Source organism: Macrotis lagotis, unplaced genomic scaffold (assembly GCF_037893015.1).
Source record: "Macrotis lagotis isolate mMagLag1 unplaced genomic scaffold, bilby.v1.9.chrom.fasta BILBYCTG500, whole genome shotgun sequence".
Taxonomy (NCBI): Eukaryota; Metazoa; Chordata; class Mammalia; order Peramelemorphia; family Peramelidae; genus Macrotis; species Macrotis lagotis.
In genome coordinates, this window is record NW_027422407.1 from 11,467 (window position 1) to 28,879 (window position 17,413).

The 17,413-nt window shown below is 36.7% G+C and overlaps 1 long non-coding RNA gene across 1 annotated transcript; it reads left to right on the forward strand.

The window, feature by feature from the left end:
- The first annotated feature begins 206 nt into the window (after nucleotides 1-206).
- Nucleotides 207-8,390, forward strand: LOC141504163 (uncharacterized). Its single transcript, XR_012473236.1, has 3 exons — nucleotides 207-503; nucleotides 5,435-5,463; nucleotides 8,088-8,390. It is a non-coding gene; the product is annotated as an uncharacterized LOC141504163 (long non-coding RNA).
- Nucleotides 8,391-17,413: the final 9,023 nt, after the last annotated feature.

Here is a 17,413-nt window from a genome sequence, read left to right on the forward strand (position 1 = left end):
GTATCTGCAGGCCAATGAAATCATTTGAGATTTCAGGTTCCCTGATCTCAGATGATCCACTAAACCAGTCTCCAAACTTTTTGATCACATTCATAAAATTTTTGAATATGCACTAACAATGTGTGTATTTACTTTATAAATTTTATGCATGGACTACTGTATGTTACATAAAATATTGTAAATTACATAAAATAAAAACTCTTAGGTAATGACCATATTTTGAAGGCAAATGTGAACTTCTAAAACATGTTAGAAATGGATGGGCATGGTGCGGTTGAGATGTGTCTTGAATAGAGTGGAGAAACTGAACAAAAAAGTTTGCTAATCAATGCTAATTATTTTTGAACAGGATGCTGAAAAAACGAAAAAAGATCTTGAAGCATCAAATGCCCAAATGCAAAAAGAAAGTGGAAGTGACAATGAAAGTATAGCTTCTAAAAAAGGCAAGAAAGATAAAAAGGGAAAAGGAAAGTCAAAAAAAAGACAAAGCAAAAACATCAAAGGTACAGGAAAAAATATGTTTTCATATTATTGCATAATTTATTCTTTTTTATTCTTTTTTGATATATTATACACCTAAAGTTACCTTCATGATTGCCACTTTTCCTGTGGGAATACTAAGTTTTAAGAATCTGCAGGACAATGAAATCATTTGAGAACTAGCGGTTCCCTGATCTCAGGTATTCCTCTAAACCAAAAGTCTCCAAATTTTGACCACACTGGTAAAATTTTTGAACTTGCACTAATTACACACACACACACACACACACACACACACACACACACACACATATATACTTAAAATTATTTGGAGGTACTATTGTACTAATAATTACATAAAATAAAAAGAGAATGAGATAAAAATAAAATATTTGATCCTAAAATCAATGCATAGCCACTGGAATTTACTAGGGAGATGACATTTATACCTGCACTTGAAAATCAGTTTGGCATTTGAAGTATATGAAGGAGGGAGAGACTTAAGGTTGGTGACCAATGAGGAGATCATTGCTTAAGTGAGAAGTGATAGAGACCTGCTAGGGTGGTTAGTTATGGAAGTGGTGAATATAGGCTGTATGTGAGAGATGTGGAGCTAGAAATGACATGATCTGACAACTGGTTGCTTATTTGGATGTGAACTGAGGGAAAATAAAGAGTCCAGATGTCACTAAAGTTGTGAAAATCTGGAGGACTAGAAGGATGATGTTGCCATCAACAATAATAGGGAAGTTTAGAAGATAAGTAGGTTTGGTGGAGGGCAAGAAAGTAATAATAGCTAAGATTCAGATCACCATCCATCCAGTCCTTTGTGACTCACTCTGTCCCATCCAAAATAGAAAGGGGGAAGCATTGATCTTAGGTGATTTCCTTAATGTTCAGAGTCCACCTTTCAATATGTTCCTGTTGCAACCACAAGATGATCTAAGGGGCAAAATGAAGCTTTAACCTTCATTCTTAATTGTTCAGAGGTGATATCAGAAAGATTTCAGTTTTACCCTGGAAAACTTTTGTACTTTTAAACATACATATTTATATCAAATGCTTTTTTAAAAAAATTCAGAGCTGTGGTCAAGGAAACTATTTTCTATTTATATTGCTTCTCTGGGTTAGGAAGTGTTTGAAAACTTTGAATACTAAATTTATAAAGCATTAAAGCCAGAACTGATGGATATATACCATACCATTTTCAGCTAAATTTTCTAAATGTATGGCAGTTACCAAGTTGCTAAGGACCAGTCAGTCAGCTTCCTAAGGGATAATGATTTTTGCAGCTTTGCTCTACATGAGGAAAGTATAAAAAATTGGGAAGTAAGGGAGATAAAGTAAGTTGCTTCCTTTTCTTTCTCTATAGACCTAAATCACATGTGGGCTGGCAAGTAATAACTGCATGATTAAAGTCACCAACTATTACCTTGTTATTGTCTGGGGGTTAGAATAAGGTACTTATTTATTTTGCTTGTTTTACTATTAACCTAAGTTTAAGGAAACTCTTTCTGAAATTTTTTGGGGGTTGCCAAAATATCTAGTTGGATGAGAAGTTTGGGGGGGAGAGCTGGTGTGATATAGTATAAAAAAGGAACATCGAAAGAAATGGGTTCGATTCTATCTTAACCTTCTATTTTAACTATATGCTTAAATCTTTTTTTTCCATCCTCACAGTTCTAAGTGGGTCCTGATTCAGACACTGGTAGTTTATGTTCAATATTAGAACAAAATAAGCTACTCATAGGTCATTCAACAGTTAACAAAAGGCAAAGGACTTAGCTGTAGAGGGCTTTTTAGGGAGGGAGGGAGGCTCTGAGGTCATCTCAAGTTGATCCAGCTGAGTTGGACTTCTTTGCCTGCATTGCCCAGCATTTCTCACCAGCCAATTAAGCCTCATTTTCTAATTTGCATGGGGACAGATATGTCACCATGAGACAATCACCGATCCCAAAGGACTCTCTCCCCTGCTGTTTTCATTTTTCTCCATTGGCTGAAAGCAATTCACCAATCATCCAAAAGAAGGTAAAAGCTACCCACAAAGAGATAAAAAGCAATAGACCAGGACATTTCCTGGGATTTCAGGAGCACCTTGCCAAAGTCCTGGAGCTGTCTTGAGGGCTTTCATGCTCAAGGGTTCCCTAGCTGGGACCAGATCGTCTACTCTCTGAACTTCTTGCTCACAACAGTCAGGTGGCATGTGGAAGTATGGGAGTATGAGAGTATGGGAGTTGGCATAACAGTCAACTAACCAATCACTTGATTGACTGCCTATCATATATTCTACTTTGATATTTCTAAGTGTTTTCTTCTCTTCTTAAATCCTAACCAGATGTTTTAGTCTCTTGTTTTTATTAGAAGACTAAGGCCACATGGTTCTCTTTCTCCAGTCTTAAAACTTCTTAGCAGCGCTACCTGCTCCTTTCTTCTTTATGTTGACAGATGAAGAACTCCTTGATCTGACAAATCTTCCTTCAAGACCTTACTTTGGCAGTCATTCTTGTCTCATTTATCCTGAATCTTTTCTCTCCTGATACTTTTCCATACATCTATAAACTCGATCACTTTATCAATTCTAAAAAACACAAATTTCCCACCTTACTGTGTCTTACCATCAATGTGACTCTGGTTAAGTCATTTCACCTCTCTGGGCCTCAGTTTCCTTATTTTTTAAGTGAGGAAGGTTGATGACTTTCAAGGTTTCTTTCACTTCTAAATCAATGATCCTATCTATAACATAAAATTGTGTTATTGCACCCAATACCATGTTCTGGGTAGCAAAATGGTTTGGCCTAGAGTCAGAAGACTTGAGTTCAAATCTAGCCTCAGACACTTACTAGCTGGGCAAGTCATCTAATTTCTGTTTGCCTCAGTTTCCTCATCTGTAAAATGAGCTGGAGAAGGAAATGGCAAACCACTCTATTATCTTTACCAAGAAAACCCCCAAAGGGGTCGTGAGAATCAGACATGACTGAAAAAATGATTAAACAAAACAAACAGCAACAACAAGAAAAATACCATGCTCTGCTCAGGTGCCTATTTGAATATTTAATTGAATTGACTCTAATTGGAGTCATCTCAGAATCTCAGAACTAAAAGGTCATCTGGACCAATTTTGTACCTCATTTCTACAAACCTTCCTTGATGGCCTGAGAATGGAAATGTGCCACCCCACCCAAGGAGTAGATTGCATTATCCTTAATCTCTCTGACAAAATCAACAACCCTCCCTTCATCATTATTTTTTCAGACTAAATATTCCCACATGATATGGCCCCAGTCCTCTTACTCTCTGATCAGGGTGCGATCTTATTGTGGCAAAGTATAAAAGGACATTCACCTTCTACCATCTGGACACTATGCTTTTAGTGGTTCTTTTTTTCCCCCCCCAGACAGTTTTTTCCTGAATAGATCATTAGGCTGATTTCTTTTGCATAATCATGGTACTCAGTGAAGAAGTTCCATAATGTGTTGAGGTCTGAGGAAGTCAATAGATAGTAACCTATAAATGGGGGAATCAGGAGACTCTCATCAACTATAGACAATCTTTTTTTTTCACTAGGATCTTGTGCAAAACATCTTCTATAATAGAAATGAACATTTCTCTTTGTTTAATACTTTTCTTGATATTAGTCATTATTAGATTGGAGAGTCATTAAACAAAATTATCTTTGCATTTATAAAGGAATCTTATATGACTTTAACATATGCTTGAGAGATTCTTGGTTGGAGGAGAACCTCTTGGGTTGTTTTTGATAATCAATAAACAATAAACAAAATTGAGCATTCTTTTTTTCTATCCCTTTTCCTTAATTTTGCTTGATAGCAGTGATCACTGAATCTAGCTGCAGTTCTCCTGGGCTCCCTTCATTTCCTGAAAGAAACTAGATGATCTCCACAGCGTTACTCCAGGGATCTGTTGACCATCAAGTATACTCACACTCACCTGAACATAGATGTCCGGCAGGCCTGGGGCGGTTGGTGCTGATGGGGAAGCACAGAAGTTCAAAAACAAACTTGATCTATTTTTGATTTGATTATGTTGACTTGGTGCTGTGGGAGTCTAATTCATGAAAGAATTGTCAGCAGATGACAATTAGGGGACTGTTTTTCCCCCTCTAAGCTGAGCTGAGTTGTTGGCATCAGTGACTGACTTCTACTTTTTCTGCTGAATTGCAAAGGTGCTTAACAAGGAAGAAAGAAATTTTAGGATATTAGAACATTATTGAAATAGTTGGCCATGGGATTTAAGTAAAGAGGCAAGTGAAGTCAATTTGGACCTGATGAGCTGAGTCTATAGGAGAGAATTCAAAGGATTAGAAGTTGTCATGAAGGTAAAGAACAAATTTAATAGGGAATGGGAGAGATGGAATAATAGGATTTTTGAGATTTTTCTTGGTGGCTAAACTAGGATTTGTAAAGGAGACTTGAAAATCTTCCTTTCTAGTTCCCTTGAACTGCAGGATAAGAATTCTGAGAGGCATCTCCATTAGGGAAAGATTTACCATAAATATTAATAAGAATCAACAATTCACAGAGTACTTTTACTAAATAGTAGTTTTGTGACCTAACTGAGTTGAAATGGTTTCCAAAGGGTATCCAATATAACTAGGATTATCCAACAGAAGACTCTGAAATATCCATCACATTCATTCATCACTCAATGAAGCAGTATGGTGTGCAGAAATGATCCTGGCTTAGGATTTAGGAAGCATAGGTTCTGTTACTGTCTTGTACCTTAATTAGTTGTGTGAACTTTGCTGGAAAGTTCTATTTTCTTTATAATCATTAAGATAACTGAGATTATGAGTCCTTTCAGTTCTAAAATTCCATAATAATGTTCTGTTGATTGACCAATGATAATTACTACCTTAAATGAATTCTAGAATTTTCCAAATGAACTATTTTGTGTTTATATGTACATTTAAAAATTTTTATTGACTGTTTTGCAGGCTGAAAAAGCAAAAACAGCTGGATAAAGGTAAAAAAAAACATTATTTTTCTTAGCCTTTCTATTCATCCCCTCACATATCCTTCCATTCCTCCATCAAACATAAAGGATGGTGATCATTCCAAACACAACTTTAATTACATCATTACCTACCTTATCACAGTCATTTACTTGGGAAGGGAGTTCTTAATCAGCAAAAGAAAAGATGTGAAGATAAAAAAAACCCTAGATTTTGAATAATAATATTGAAGAAAAAAGCTTCTTGGCTTTTTATTAAAACTGAAATATAGTGGTCAATATAAAAACTGAATTTTAAAAAGAAATTGTAGAAGTTCAATTGAATTCAAAATCCCATTGAACTGCCTGTCAAGAAGAATGACTTGGGAAGTACATTTTAGTGGATCAAAAATCGCAGTGATGTGTATAATACCTTTGTATGCAAAACAATTCTTTCCTATACCCATGACTTCTTATAATTTTCCATTCAATATCAATGTTTTTAAAAATTTTTTTATTAAAGATATTATTTGAGTTTTACAATTTTCCCCCCAATCTTACTTCCCACCCCTCACTCCCCCACGGAAAGCAATCTATCAGTCTTTACTTTGTTTCCATGTTGTACATTGATCCAAATTGAGTGAGATGAGAGAGAAATCACATCCTTAAGGAGGAGACAAGAAGTCTAAGAGGTAACAAGATCAGATAATAAGATAGCTGGGTTTTCCCCCTAAATTAAAGGGAATAGTCCTTGAACTTTGTTCAAACTCCACGACTCTTTATCTGGATACAGATGGCAATCTTCTTTGCAGACAGCCCAAAATTGTTCCCGCCAATATCAATTTTTTTTTAAAATTTTTTGCTTATTATTTTCAAACTCCACTTCCCAAAATACATGAATTCTCATATTTCTGTCACCCCACAATAGGTCAGAAGCCTATACCTCATAACCCTATTTACTTTGTTCCTCCTCTCCCAATATAGCTGAATATTTCAACTCATTTATATCCTTCCTCTTCATTGATTAGTAAATTTTACTTAGCAAATGTCTACTGAACCTATAAAATGTCATTACTCTCATATTTCTAAGTTAACACTGAGAGGTTTGCTATTCAATAAATATCTTCTGTGTCAGTGCTTCCAACTATTACCTTGATTGCATTGATGTATCTTAAGTGTTTATATATTATCTTTAGAGGACTAAAAAGAGTTTTTAAACTTTATAATTGCCATGTAGGTGGGTAAGATGTCAGAAAAAATATTAAAGAATGTTAATATCTTTGCATAATATTCATCTTCAGAGGTTCCAAAATTACTGACCTATTAAGGTTTGTCTGAATTAAGTGATGTTAATTCCAACTGATCATAGTCAGAATTTGATAAATGCTTTACTTAGTGCCTTAAGGGTTATTAATATTTTAATAAATTAAATGCTATTCTGATCTCAAGAAAAATAAGACTTGGATTTATTTGTTTGTCATAATGAAGTTTATATGTGAGCACATTTCTTGTCATTTCCTCCTTTATTGCCTTATATTCTTTGCCAGACTTAAAATGAAAAGGTGGAATGATAAAAAAATCAGAGACTGTAAAAACGATATATTAGACAAACAGTAGTCATGGAGACATTTAACTGTTGCATAAATATAAACAAACAAACAAATAAATAAACAAACAAACAAACAAATAAATAAATAAATAAATAAATAGGTTAGGTCTTTGTGAACACTCCATGATTATAATGATATGGATCACAAACCAGACTCTGTAACTAAGTGAGGTATTGATTTTGAAGCTATTGAAAAGAAAAACCTTGAGTTCACTACATCTGTAGAAGGAGAATTTGTATATCTGCCACTCCCAATTTATCAATGTAATTCATGTCAATGGCTAATTTGAGAGGAAGAGTTACCTTAACACTTGACATTTCTCTATATAACATTTCCTTAAAGATAGACTGCAGCACTTCAGACCAGGATGCCCTACTTTTTTGTAGAGATGCCATTTTAATAGTGAAAATTAGCATTATTAAATTTGCTAGATAGTTGATCTTTCCTGTTTGATGACTGCTGACAATGTGAATTATCAAAATACTTTTTCAAATGCTTTTAAATACTCTACATATTATGTTCACATAAAAATGGTTTCAACATGATCAGCTCTCTGAATTTCATCATGAAGTCATTGCAAGGATTATAGTGAGATTATACTGAATAGCAATCTCTCCTTCATTTCACAAATGCTTGGAAATATTTTTATGTGGAGATAGGATGATGAAAAATTTTCCAAGAATATAAGTTGCTGCTATTGCCAACATTCATAAATTTCTGTAGAACTGAATATTTTATTGGAAGTGATAGAATTGGGGCAAATGGGAGAAAGTTGTAATGCATAAAGTCAAGGGGTAAGAGGTGGAGTAAAGAATACCGGTTATAGAAGAAACCACAGCATTTCATGAATAGCTTGTCCTTGCAATATTTTGTTAAGTTTATGTTGATTAACTTATTCAGGTAGATTACTTAATAATTCCTAGGCAGTATTCATTTATGACCCTTGAGAGAAACAACTAAATATTACTATATAAAATAAATTTTTGGAAAATTTAAGCCCAATGACACAATATTATTCATCAAAATTCATTTTGGGTTACTCCATAGATCCTAATAGAATTTCTGAAATTCTTTGGAAAGTCTTCCAAACCTGCAGAGAGTGGAAGGGAATGAAAGAAGGAGAGTTCCAACTCAAACGATTCATGATGTTGCTGTACAATAAAGTACACTTTAGTAATTTATTTGGTCATAGCAAATGAGTTATTGGCAGAGATTTAAAGAAACTCAAATTGATTTCTAACAGACAATGGTTGCATGTGACATCACTACTTCAAGAATCCATGAGTTCACTGGTGTGGGAATTTCTCTCATGGTTACAGATCTTGACCCCTTCTTACATTAGAGATAGTCTTCATGGCCAACAAGATACAGCACCTTGTTGTATTTCCATCCTTCTAGCTGTAATTATATATATATATATATATATATATATATATATATATATATATATATATAAACATATATATGTGTATATGTGTTTGTATACACACACACACATATATATATGTATGTGTTTGTATGTAAACACATATACACCTACTCACACTTTATCAAATTTTCTAAAAGGGAGATATTTCTAAAGGGATATTTTATAGCTACAAAATTTAGTATACATCTTAGAAAAGATACATCTGGTGTTGGATAAATGTTCAAGTTCTGCATAGCTTCCCTCTTTCCACAACTGAAACCATCTAGAGACTTCACTTTATGTGTGTGTTTGCTCCTGGATTAGCTCTTCAAAAACAGAAAGGGCTTAGAAATACAAATTTATATATATATATATATATAGGATGACAAAACACCTTTGAAGAATTCCCACCTTTAGCAAGGATCACTCTCTATGAATGAAAATTTGTCATAATTTTGAAGAGGTAAGAGATTATACCATCTCCCTGTATAATCCATTCAAATGTGTAACCATTCTTATTGTTAGCAAATTTTCATTATGTTTAACAGGTTTACTTTATGGTATAATTAGGGCAACTAGGTGATGCAATAGATAAGAGTACCTTGGAGTCAGGAGGACAGGAGTTTGAATTCAGCTTCAGACACTTGACTTTTACTAGTTGTGTGACCTTGGGCAAGTCATCACTTAACCCTGACTACCTTGCATCCAGGGTCTTCTCCAGTTGTCCTGATTCATATCTGGCCACTGTACCCAGATAACTCTGGAAGAGAAAGTGAGGCTGGTAACTTAGCACAACATCCCTCTCACTCAAATCTAATTTGTGTGCTTGTCATGGCATCACCTCCCTGATGTCAAGTCTTCTTCGAAAATGAAGGACAGGGGCAGCTAGGTGGTGCAGTGGATAAAGCACTGGCCCTGGAGTCAGGAGTAACTGGGTTCAAATCCATTCTCAGACACTTAATAATTACCTAGCTGTGTGGCCTTGTGCAAGCCACTTAATCCCATTTGCCTTGAAAAAAATCTTAAAAAAAAGAAAATGAAGGACAAACATGATATAATTAACTTTATTCATATTGGTCAGGAGAGGTGGAGAACCAGCTGTTTGACCCTCTGATATATGAATTAAATACATAGTTGAAGAGTCTAAGTAGCCCTTCAATCTTTATTTAAAAAAAATAGTTTAAATAACTGCAGTTATTTTAATCTTTCCCCTTTCCAACCCTTTTTATAGCTGATACTGAATCCTCCAAATCTGAACATAACACTACAGGAAAAATATCTGGCCACTTGTGAATCTAATGGGACAACTGTCAAATGCCTCCCACCCACTTTACTTTCATTTACTCATCACTGTTGGAGACAGGAAATTCACTGTCAGACATATATTGTAAAAAAGAGTACCTAATTATGGACTTCATTATCTTTTCCCTTATGACTAGAAATTATTTTTTGAGTACAAGTATTTATTTAGTTGCAATTAAATACTTCCTGTATAGCTATTTGCTCCCCAAATAACATCACGTCACACTTTTTTAGTATTGCATTTTATTTAAATATTAAATTTGTATATAGCTTTTTAATATTTAATATTCTCATTTTGTACAAATTTTTTTATACATTAATAAAATATTCTTGTTTAAGAGTAAATAAAATACCCCTCCCCCCAAAAAATATAGACTCGCTTGAGCAATGAAGTAAAGGGGAGAGAAAAAATTAAAATTAAGAAAAAATAATAGTAATAATTGTAGGTATGGCCAGGTGGCACAATGGACAGAGCACCAGCCCTGGAGCCAGGAGCACCCAAGCCCATATCCGGCCCCATACACCCAACAATCACCCAGCCGTGTGACATGCAAGCCACCCCAACCCCACTGCCCTGCAAAAAAAAACAAAAAAAAAAAGAAAGAAAAGATGCAAAATAAAATAAAATAGTAATAATAGTAGGGGTGGCTGGGTGGCGGACAGAGCATTGGCCCTTGAGCCAGGAGCATTTGGGTCCAAATCCAGTCTCAGACACCCAAAGATCACCCTGCTATGCAGCCCCATGCAGGTCACTTAGCCCCATTTGCCCTGCACCCCCCCCAAATAATAATAATAAAAAATGTGCTTCAGTCTTTGTTCCAACACCAACAACTCTGTCGTGGGTGGATCTCATTCTTTACGATAAGTCCATCACAAAAGTTACTTTCATATTTTTCCACCGTTGCCATTGCTGATCGCAGCTCCCTCCTTTTGTATTTCTCCACTACCATGTACTATATTTTCTCTCTCCTTTCACTCTGACTCTGCTGTAGGGTATCTGAGTGGTGCAGCAGACAGATCCCTGGTCCTGGGGCCAAGAGGCCCCGAGCCCCCATACCACCCCTTAGGCCCAGCATCCACCTGGCCCTATAAAAGGAAAAAGAGTGAATCATGATCTTCCCCTGGGTTGCATTAAATGACTAGTCTACTTGGCAATATGACTGGGAATGGACAAAATCAAATGGTAATAATAATCTTGGTATTGTCCTAAGGCTCCAAGTACCTCAGTCAAAGGAAATCCTAGTTTGTGCATGGTCATAACCATGACATTTCCAAAAATCTCCAGGTCCCTGCAGTCTTGATTCAAGAGCATGAGTCAGGCAAGAAGGTCAAATTGAAGGACAGAAACAGAGGGATTGATGGACTGACTGATTTTCTTTTGGGAACTGGAAGGGAGTAAGTTTCAGTCTCAGACTCCTTTTACAAAATGGTCTAAGTGGTACAGTGGATAGAGCGCTGGTCTTGGGAGTCAGGAGAATGGGAGTTTGGGTCTTCAAGACACTTGACTCTTAGTAGTTGTGTGACCTTGGGCAAAACACTTGATCCTGATGGCCTCACATCCAGAGCTACCTGCAGTCATCCTAATTCATATCTGGAAATTAGATCCAGATGGCTCTGGAGGAGAAGCTGAGACTGGTGACTTAGCACAGTCCCCCTCACTTGGATCCAATTCATATGCTTGTCATGGCATCACCTCCCTGATATCATGGAAACACATTCTTCTCACCACCTTCAGCTGTTATACCACATTGCCCACCTTACCAAATAGTGCTAAGAATGTAGTTACTATAACAATCTATAGATATAGTGGAAGTTGGTCTCCAGGAGCTGAATGACATCTTTGTTTTCAAAGGATGTGATTCTGCGATATCACCTGTCACCAGTCCTCTGGGAGGTAGGAAGGGTGTGAAAAAAGTCATAGAGAAAGACTAATAAGGACAAAGAAGTATGTGATGACAGGAAGTCTATTGGAATGACTATCTAGAGGGTTTTAGATTCAGGGAATGTCACATAGCATTCCACAATCTAAGAATGTGGAATGGGAGAACTGATTCAGCAGTAGATATTACCTGAGAGGCCAAGTTTGCTTCTTAGGTAGTGAAGCTTTAGTGACACAAAGCATTTGGAAACAAGCAGCATCAGGGACTAGTTGAATTAGGTGAGCTTTGGAGTGGTTTAGGGGGTAGTGGTGGTCTTTTATGGGCTTGAACAAGGAAGAGAAATAAAAACTCTTCCCCAAGGGAGGAGTTGGGAGGCGTTAGGGATGGAAGTCCTGTCCATGGGAGGTACTGGAGGGTGGATGTGGGGGGTGGGTGTCTAACTCTAGTTCCTGGACATCTGCATGATGGGAAACTGGAGATTTACATATGAATGAAAAAGGTTAACTTTGGTCAAGTTTGATAATGACTGTATTTGCACTGACCAAGAAAAAGTCCTTAGACTTGCAGAGTCTATGGGGACAGATTAGGCTATCATCTCCAGACAGTGAAGACAATGCTTGGAATGTTTCTAATCATGCATCACTCAGAAAAAGGATGGGGGTACTTCTAGCTGCCAACTTCCCCTCGTGAAGGAACATCTATTACTTCCCAAAGCAGCCCTTCTTCTTTGGACAGCCTTGCCTTGAAATGACTTCTGTATATAATGAGGTACCTGTTCTCAAGCCTCCCCCCTTGGTCTCTTCTCCAGGCACAACATTCCCCAGTCCCTTCACCTGGTCCTAGTCTGCCATAGGCCATCTTCTAGACATTCTCCGGCTTGTCTAGTTCCATCCTCACATGTGGCCATAGCTATCCAGATGGTGTCTGACCACCCTCCTTCTGGTCTTCTTACCACAGCCAAGGAGAGCAGTACCCAACATCTTTGGCTGCCATGTCATGCTGTTAATGTCTCTGGAATGGAGGAGAAGGTAAAGAAATGAGCATTCTAGGGTGCCTGCTGTATAAAGGCAGTTTGCTATGTCTCCTCTGCTCCCTGCCACAATCCTGCAAGGTAGGTGCTTTTCTTATCCCTGTTCCACAGTTGACGAAACTGAGGCACACTGAGGTTACGTGACTTGCCCAGAGTTAGAATTGAACTGATCTTCCTGACTCCAAGCCCAGAATTCTATCCATTTTGTCACCTAGCTGCCCCTTATTGTACTTATATCGGATTAAAACCCTCGAATTACATGAGACTTTTTGTAGCTGGGCCTTCCATCCTTGAATTTATGTAGCTGAATTTCAACTACATAATTGTAGGTCTTTACACTGATCCCTATTCTAGGAATAACTGGGAAATATTGTGGGTTCAGTACCATACTGCCACAATAAAGTGAATATCACATTAAAGCTAGGCTATATTTATACTATGTTGTAGACTATTATATGTGCAATTGTATTAAGTCTAAAAAAACAATGTAATACCTTGATTAAAAATACTTGCTGGGAGGGAAGTAAGATTGGGGGAAAATTATAAAACTCAATATCTTTAATAAAAATAAATTTAAAAAAATGCTTGCTGAAACAATGTTTACCATCATCTGAGCTTTCAGTGAATCATCTTTTTGCTGGTGGAGGGTCTTATCTCGATTTTGATGACTGCTGACTGACCAGAGTAGTAGCTGCTGAAATTTGGGGTGGCTGTGGTAATTTCTTAGAATAAGAAAAAAAATTAAATTTGCTGCATTGATTGACTCTAATGTTCAAGATCACTTAGGGGTTATTAACTGGCCTAATATCAATATTGTGTCTCAAGGAATAGGATGGCCTGAGGAGTGGGAGAGAGATGAGTGGGGAGGGGGAAATGATTGGTGGGACAATCAGAATACACACACAGTGTTTATCAATTGATTTCTGTCTTATATAGGTATGTTTAGAACCCCAAACAATAACAATAGTAACATAAGAGATGATCATAGTTCTCCCATAACAGATTTAATAAATAATGAGAAAGTTTGAAATATTGTGCGAATTACTAATATGTGATACAAAGATATGATATAAGCATGTGCTATTGGCAAAATGGCACCAATAGATTTACTCCATACAGGGTTGCCACAAACCTTCGATTTGTCAAAAAGGCAATATTTGTGAAGTTCAGTAAAGCACAAGAAAACAAAGGGTGCCTGTAGATATATTCAGTCCATCATACTAATCCTTTGAAATCTTTTTTGAATCCTTCCCTCCCCATCTAATCCAATATCTTCTACCCTTAGCTTTCTGTCATCTGCAAATATAACAAATTCTTATGGCTTCATCCAAGTCATTTATAAAGTCACTTTGCTAGTTCAACTATCTATCCTTGTTTCTTAAAATGGAGAAAACTGGATCCAGAGAGGTAGCTTGTTTAAGGTGAAACAGTAACATAGCAGAAGAGCTGGTCATCTTGGGGAAGTTATTCAACTTTTGTGAGTCTAAGTTTCCTAACCATAAAACAATGATAATCATTTCTGTCCTGCCTATCCCAAATTTATTAATACATACCCTTTGAAAACTGAAGCATTCTGTGAAGTGTAAGATTTCATATAATTTATATATTATATGATTATGTTATAGTATATATTATAAAATATATATTATTCTAAATTTGTGTGTTTTATGTCCTGTCACTCAATAAATTATGGCATTAGTCAATATTATTTAGCATACCTAATTTGAAATTTGTTGTTACTAAAGCCTCAAAAAAAGGAACCTCAAGATAATCACATTCCTCTCTCCTTTACAAGGTGAATACTGCTCACAGTACAAATGTCAATTTAGATGGAAAGGTATCCTGGCAATGAATGACTTATTAGCTAGTCAACTCTTGGATACCCACATGTAGAATATATTTCTACATATTATACATTTCTACATATATGTATACACATATATAACATAAAATTAAGATCTGTCAAAAAAAAACGAATGCTAAAGAAAAATGAGATAGATCCTAGTTTCAACCTAATAAGAACTTCATATATAGTAAGAAATTAAACTGAATTAAAATGTCATGAAACTGAAATAATCTTAGTACTTATTGTGAGCAGATAAAACTGGATACTGGATACAACCTTTAATCAAATTATCATTAGCTCCATCCACTTAATAACAATGAGTAAAAAAAATAATTCATTTGAGTAAGGGAAAAAGGTATGCAGATTTATAAACCTTTCAATGAAGTCATAATTTGTAGGGCTTATCATTCCCTAGTAGTCTTTTCTGTACCTTTGCAAGCATTATTATACACCTAACCCCGGTGTATATATAGAGAGAGGTACATTCTAAATAGAATGTCTTTGTGAGTGGAGGTATATTATGTGTGGGGAAAGGAAATTTATGTGATTTGAAGTTGAACTATGGAAAATGGTTAAAGTTCTAAAAATAAATAACATTAACCTAATCTCTTAAGAAGAAAAGTTATTAAATTTATTCTTCATAGAATAATTTTTGAGAGGGCAGAGCCAAAATGGCAGCTTGAGGTCAGGAATGCTTGGGAACTTGTCCTCCACAAAACTCCAAAAGCTGTCAAATTATGACTTCAGTCAAAGTTTAGAGGGGCAGAACCCACAGAGACTGAGTGATACAATTTCCCAGGCCAGGACAACTTAGAAGATTGGCAGAAAAGGTCTGTTCTACCAGGACTGGAGGTTGGAAAGAGCTGCAGAGTAGCCCCACCACAGAGCAGCTGGGCAGGAGCAAATCTGTTCCAGTCTTTAAGGAATAGTCCATGGGATCCCTGGGTCCCTGGGGGCACCTGGGTCCATGGCAGAGGGGTTGCTTTCCAAATCTCCTGACCCAGAGATCACTGGGGACAGCTTGAAGAAGCAGTGAGAGAACTCTGCTGCACCAGAGTGGGTGTGGAGTGGAGCACTGGGCTCAGAGCAGCCCTGCGGTGAGAACCTGCAGCAGGAATCAGCAGAGCCATCCAGCACTTCCAGAGCTTCTTGCCCACAGATGGTAAGGGGGGTTGGGGGAGACTGTAGAGGTCTCTCAGCTCTCCCTGGGGCAGGACTTTGCTGTTTGCCCACACTCAGATCCAGGTTGCAGTCTGGGCCCCCATACTACCATAGTGGAACAGAGACCCTCCTCACAGCTCCAGGGCAGATGAGAGCACCTGTGGTCATCCATAGATCAGAGCACAGTCCAGGAGAGCAGTCAGAGCTTCTCATAAGACCTTGGAGGAATTCGGGTCCTTGTGGGGTGTCCCAAAAAAACCCCAAAGCCTTGGAAGTGCAGTAAATTGGTCATAGGCTGAGGAAATGAACAAACAGCAGAAAAAGAAAAATCTTTGATCTTATGGAGGATCAAAACACATACTCTAAATATGACAAAGTCGAAGTTTCTATATCCAAAGTCTCCAAGAGAAAAAGGAAATGGGCTCAGGCAATAGAAGAGCTCAAAAAAGACTTTGACAATCAAGTAAGAGAGGTAGAGGAAAAATTGGGAAGAGAAATGAGAGCAATGAAGGTAAATCATGAAAACCAAGTCAGCAACTTGGTGAAAGAAATACAAAAATATACTGAAGAAAATAACATGCTAAAATCCAGTTTAGGCCAAATGGAAACAAAACAACCCCAAAAAGGCAAATGAGAGGAATGCTTTAAAAAGCAGAATTGGCCAGCTCGAAAAGAAGATAAAAAAGCTCTCTGAAGAAAATAACTCCTTCAAATGTAGAATGGAGCTAAAGGAAGCTGATGACTGCGAGAAATCAAGAAACAATAAAAACAATACCAAAAGAATGAAAAACTAGAAGAAAATGTGAAATATCTCATTGGAAAAACAATTGACCTAGAACACAGATCTAGAAGAGATAATTTAAACATTATCATGCTACCTGAAAGTCATGACTAGGAAGAGAGCCTAGGCTTCATTTTTCAAGAAATAATGCAGTAAAATTGCCCTGAGATCCTAGAAGTAGAGAGTAAAATAGAAATTGAGGGAATCTATTGATCACCTCTTGAAAGAAATCCCAAAAGAAAAACTTCCAGGAATATTATAACCAAATTCCAAAATTCCCAAGTCAAAGAGATAATACTAAAAGCTGCTAGAAACAAGCAATTCAACTACTGTAGCTCTATAGTTAGGATTACACAATATTTGGCAGCTTCTACATTAAGGGTGCATAGGGCTTGGAATATGATATTCTAGAAGTCAAAAGAGCATGGATTACAACCAAGAATCAACTACCCAGAAAAACTGAACACCCTCTTTCAGGAGAAAAGATGGATTTTGAATGAAACAGGGGACTTTCAAAATTTCCTGTTGAAATGACCAGAACTGAATAGAAAGTTTGATCTCCAAATAAGGGACTTGGGTGAAGTGTATAGAGGGTGGATGAGAAGGACTAATTATGAGGGATTTAATGATGTTGAACTGCTTAATGCTTTGCATGTATTGCAATAAGTTTTGGAATTAAGCAGATTTTCAATTGTCAAGTGTCATATTCTAAAAGGGAACAGCTGCTTTATTCACATGCAGTTGAATTGAGTTGGAAGAAATTATGAATCCATGCTGAGTGTACTACAGATTCATGTTAACTAATCTCAACTGGTCTCTCACTGTAGTAAAATGTTTGTTCCTCTTTATTTATTATCCCACATCTAGCCATTCCAAAAGATATCATTTCTTCACATGTCTTCCAAGGCATTACTACTTTCAATCCACTCAGCTGAAGACCTCATCTCACATATCACTATAAAAAC